Source organism: Thermobia domestica, chromosome 8 (genome assembly GCF_964235325.1).
Source record: "Thermobia domestica chromosome 8, izTheDome1.hap1.1, whole genome shotgun sequence".
Taxonomy (NCBI): Eukaryota; Metazoa; Arthropoda; class Insecta; order Zygentoma; family Lepismatidae; genus Thermobia; species Thermobia domestica.
In genome coordinates this window covers 119,608,165-119,614,164 of record NC_137461.1, presented here as the reverse complement: position 1 = coordinate 119,614,164, position 6,000 = coordinate 119,608,165, and positions in this window count along the sequence as shown.

Below are 6,000 nucleotides of genomic sequence, written 5' to 3'. Positions count from 1 at the left end.
CCACTCCCTTCTCCATGGCCATGATCTACGATCATCATCTGGCATTTTCTATTATCTTTACATCTTCACTAGTACTTCTACTTTCCTTCATTAAACTTTCACTGTAATGTTAAAGTTGAATAATCTGGGCGACATACATCCTTTCTGACTTCTTCCAATTTCCACATTATTGGTTTCTCCTTCATTCAAGCCTTTGGCGTGGGAGACCCGGGTTCGATTCCCGGCGGGAGCTCATGTTCGGATTTCACGTTAATCAGTGGGTCCACGTCTCATATAGCCTCGCTGCTGAATGGGACGTAAAACTCAAATTCAACTCAACTCAACTCCTTCCTTCAAACACAACTTGACTCATTGTACTATGTACAGGTTGCAAGTGAGTCATCAATCTCTCCAGTTGACCCTGATTTCTTTTCAGAAGTTTCGTCCAATTGACCCGATTGGAAGCACTTTGCCAGTCGATGAAGCACAAATACAATTCTTCCTTTAAGTTGAAGACTCGTTCTGATATAATTCTCGTCAGCTCAGTAGCATCTCAGGTTCCTTTTATTTCCTGAATCCAAATTGATCTTCCTTCAACATATCTTCTATCTTACTTTCGAGCCTCGTGTTCAGTATGCGCGCAATAATCTTTCCAGTGTATATATATTATATACACTGGAAAGATTATTGCGCGCATATATTATATTATATATATATAGTTTTATTTCTGGCGGTACGTAACGGTACTGCGTTCCGATACCTTTTTAATGAGAACAATTTTTCCTCTTCTCTCTTAAAAAGAGATTGACGAGAAATTTCGAAAATACCAAATAGTAAATATATAGTTTTATTGAAAGTCAGAGTTTTTATTGTTTTCCTTTTTTTCTCTCTAGAGAAAGTTACGAATCTTTACTCTTTCTTGAAGTCAGTTAATTGTATTCAGCGACTAGAAATATTTGGGCTCTTCTGTCTCTCACTCGCTGGCATGTCCTTGCGTCTTCCTTTTTTCCATTCCTTTTTCGCACGGTAATATAGACCATAAAGGCTCCGAACCTACCAGATCTTTTGTTTTTCAAAAGATTGACCTCCCACAACGAAATAATCCCAACAAATTCGTCTGTTACTGAAGTTCGACTAAACTGGAAGCCATACAAAAATTCTGTTAGGACTCCACCTCTGTACTTTCTAAGCAGAAGAGCCTTTGCTCAGTTCCCATTTTGTATCCAATTAATTGTTTTTTATTTATTTATTTATTATTAAGAAGAGGATTAAGTGAAAGCATTCCCTAGATTTTTCACAAAGTTTATCCATTAATTTAGTAGAGGTTAGCAGCAAATTTTGGTAGCGTGATTAGTATTCTGAAAAATATAATGTGAACAATGTTTTTTATATGGGTGATTCTGAAATTAAGGGGAATTTTCAGTCCCTCTGATTTTTCAGCCTCTAGATATGCAATATTAAAGTAACAAAGTTATTATTAAATAAAAAATAATTAGTACTTTGTGTTCCAAAATTTTATTTTAACATTTATTTTATTTTTCTGCTTTTAAAAAAGCGAAAAATATGTAAAATGTAACCTCCATGGAGTGTCCCCACCAGCATTTTTTAACATTAACAGAAGAGAAAAACATGTTTTCACTAGAAAATTCGTGAAAAATCCGCATAAGTTACTACTGTAAGACATAAATAATGAAACTACTTAGCAAGAAATTAAATTTTAAGGTCATTTTCATGGCCTATTTAATGCGAAAATATTGTCCCTGGGTTGTGAGGTAACCTCCATGGAGTACTTTAAAAATTACCAGAAACTCTACTAGGAAGCAACACTGTCCAGTCTCTAGATCTGAAAGTGAAGCTCAGAACAGCCATTTTGTGAGTGATATGTTGATAAGTGTGTGTGCAGTATTGTGTTCGAGAAAAATCTTCACATCTTGTGGAAAATAGGTGCGTACTCTTTGATCTTGTAACCTCCATGTATTTGCTAGTTTTATTATTAAAAATGTTGAAAATGTTTTTTCAATTGATTATTGTTAAAATAGCAGTTTTCCTACTAAAAATGAAGTCATTACATATATAGTCTTCTAGCTTTGAGTATAAGGCTGTCTGAAGTGCACTTTTGTAACCTCCATGGCTTCTATCTAGCATGGAGGTTACACATGATCCATGGAGGTTATCATAATGAGCATTTCATGATATTATTATAAAAAAAAAGTTATATATTTGAGTTACTATGAGCTTCTTATTGAAATGTTACCTATTAGAGCTACCCGGAGGAAAAAATCCAAAAATTCCATCATATGTTTGCTAAACATGCTACTATAATATAAATTACATGTTGTTTTCAATAATATATGATTTGGTTGATGAATATTGAATTAAAATTTAATTAAATGTTATACATGAGTAAAATTTCCAAATAGAACATCTGTACCATTTGTTGTTGCTTATCTCTTTGAACAAAAGCACTAAATGTTTGAAGTTAGGTGTTAGGATGTGCACTTTGTAGAGTCCAAGCTAATAAAAACAGGTTTGTTGCTGATTAAACCTGGCTTATTAAAATTATTGATTTACTTTTTTATTTTATAGAGAGTATGGCACCAAGAAAAAAGAATGGTAGTGAAAAAGTAACAATGGAATCAAATAAAAGCGTTAATTGTGGAGAGAAAAAGCCAAGTAAGGTATCAGAAATTGGAAAATGAAAAGAGAATCAGAAAGACGAAGAAGAGAAAGAATAAAAGCAGATCCTGTATTATACGAAGAATTCAAAATAAAAGAGAGAGATAGATACAAAGCCAGAACTACAAGCGGAATGATTTTTTACAAAAATAGCAGATTTGAGTAAACGAGAGAAAAAGAGCCCAGAGAAAAAATTACGTGAAAAAGTTAGAAGGCATAAAGAAAAGAAGAAACGAAGAAAAGAAGGAAGCAGTAAATAAAATGCTGGAAGAGGCAACTCCTCCTGACAATGATAATGGTAGTAACAATCGAAATGTCGTAAGGAATGATATTGTTGGGCCTAATTTTGAACGGGTAGAAACCAGCCGAAAGAAAAGTGGTAAGAAAATTGCAAAACGAAATAAAACTATTGTGCTGCCAAAATGACTTGAGCCGTGGGAAAAATGCGAACTAAAGCTCATACCCCGACACACCCACGCGTTGAGCCAATAAGGGTAAAGCAGTTGCTAAGCGAGAGAGCCTTAGCGAAAGAGAGTGAAATTCCTTCAGCCGATAGCAGCGCCTGAAACGGAAGACTAGGTGTCAAGTCAATGTGGTATATCTGTAACAAGGAGAAAGCAGACTTTGGTAAATGAGCTTCGCGGTCATTTTTCGCGAAGTGCTAGTGCATATTTAAAGTGTTAATATTACAAACTGGGAGAGCGCAATAACCAAAAATAACGGAGAAAAAGCGTCCTAAAATTTCCGACTGGCCGCATATATCGTACGACGCATGATGTTATCAAGTAACGGCGTGTCAGATTGAGGAATATCTACGACTCACGTGCAAAGGGTGCCGGGTTCGGTTTCCGCCCGAGTCAACTTTACTTTTTTTGTTTCAACCAATAAAGTAGCCATTTGTAGCTACAAGTAAACTATTAATTCTCCATATGTTTATAATGAATAAAACAATAGATATGTTGAAATCAGTTGTAAAATCCTTCAATGTTCCATGTTAACTATCAACAAAATGTAATGTATTCCGTAAATATATTGGTATCACGAGTTATATTATGGTTGCCGCAGTCATTGTGTAAAAAATGTTCTTCACGCTTCGTGTTTACATCTGTTGACAGTGTGCGAATTATAACTGAAATGAGGGGGGGCAATCTCCTTTGGTTATAGCTACCAAAGGGGATGGAAGTGCCGTCAAGTGACATGGGGAAGAAACACATTGGTGTTAAATATGCGCAGACTAAGCTGCTTTCAATGTAATTCTGACACTAAATGCAGTCATTTTCATGAGGGACAATACAACTCTGTGCCTGCTGCACAGAGAAAAATCCGTTCTCCGAACAGCGGTAACAAATATACGGTATTCTCTTGCTTACTATAGAAATCAGTACGGACCATACGTTATCCGCATGCTACATAGGCACTGCCCTTAGATGTTACATCATGCCGTTGCAGGATGTCTGACATCTGTTTTCCGTATATAACATGCATATACTTCTGTTACCTTCGTCAGCTATATGTTATATACGTCCATTTGTATGCGAGATCCTGACCGCCGACATTGTTTCATACGGAAAGTACGCATAGATGGAACACTTACACAGAAAGTATTATAAAACATGCGTTTTCAGTTATACGTCTGCTGTACGTTAAGTGCAAAAACTACAGGAATTACGCATGTAACCTTTTTAAGTACGCCACCTACAATTTTTTTCTCAGTGTGTTTCAACCATAAAGTGTATTCTTTTATGTAACAGCATTTATGAACTGCTACAACTTGTTTCCAGATCTTCGTACTCTTACTCTAACCTAACGATGTTCAGAAGTTTCATTATAGTTACGTGTTAAAAGTTCCGTATTTTTACTTAACTACTGCAGTACTAAATAAATCTCAACAAACTTGTGTTATCAAGATGTGTAATCCGCCAGTGACAACGAAAACGATGCCAATTTTTTGGGGATATCGACAGAATTTACACAGTAAACTCTTTTGTTATGTTGAAATTATGTACTCCAGAAACACCATCAGACATTACGTGGCCTTAAAATGTCTACTAACCAGTGTTGCCAGACCAGTCAGTTGGAAAAGCAGGAGATTCCAAGATAAAAAACAGGAGAAAGCAGTAGACACATACAGTGGTTTCGTTTGAATGTAAATCCGGGGGGGGGGGGGGCAATAACATTTGTCATTATTAAGAGGGCAGTAGTCAAAACAAGCAACCCAGAATTCATTTCCGATGAACTACGTTGAGCAAATGAAAGTGAAAAGTCCCGATTTACATTAATATTATTTGATACAAACATGTGTGAAGTAAAACGTAGTGAAAGAGTGGGAAGGTCTTTTCATGCACGTAGCGATAACGTAGCTATATTGTGCAGTCACACGTGACCGTGGCGTAAGACGATTACTTGCTGACGATCGCGGAGAAACGATCTAAGCCACTCTTCCAGCCCAAGTCCCAATTTAACCCACAAACGCCCCTTGTGCCACCAGTGACCCACTTTATTTTTCACTACGTTACATGGGCTATATCATTCATTTAGCCAAAAGCCCGTTGATCCACTTTAGGCACACTACCCGTTCTCTTGTTGTACGAATTTCGTTCAGTTTTCTTCTCAGGTTTTCGATGTAACACGGTATTGTTCAATGCAGTTGCTAACGAATAAAACTGGTCTTGGGCGTTTGTGGGTTAAACAATACTTACTTGTAAATCTTACAGAAAGTCATAAAAACGCTAACCATAATGCATATAGAGAATGACGTACAGTTGTATTCTTTGGATTCATATTATATACAGTAAAGCTCTATAACTATATGCTCTACAGAGCTTTGTGTATTATAACAGAGAAATTTCGTCTTTTTATGAGGAAACATTGAAAATTCAATAATAATAATAATAATAATAATAATAATAATAATAATAATAATAATAATAATAATAATAATATTTCTTCAACTTCTCGAAATAAGGAAAAAGCAGGAGATTGTTCACTTTTCATCTTCTTTCGCAGTAGATCAGTAGAACGTAGAAAAAGCAGGAGATCTCCTGCAAAATCAGTAGATCTGGCAACACTGCTACTAACATCTCCGAATAAAGTCGAGCTTTTTACAGAATAGAGGCAGAGCTCATAATTGTGTTTCTCTCAAAAGCAAATAGAGCCACTGTGGATACTAAAGACATTGTTGCGGGATTGGAACAGCATTTCTTGGAAAATAGAACATTCTGGTTTACGTTTACTGTAATTTTAGCTGTGTGCACAAATCTATATTAAGCATTCAATTCAAAATATTACATTGTCTTACATTTTACCAGTGAATAAAACTTAAATATATCTTCACTGAGTATGTTT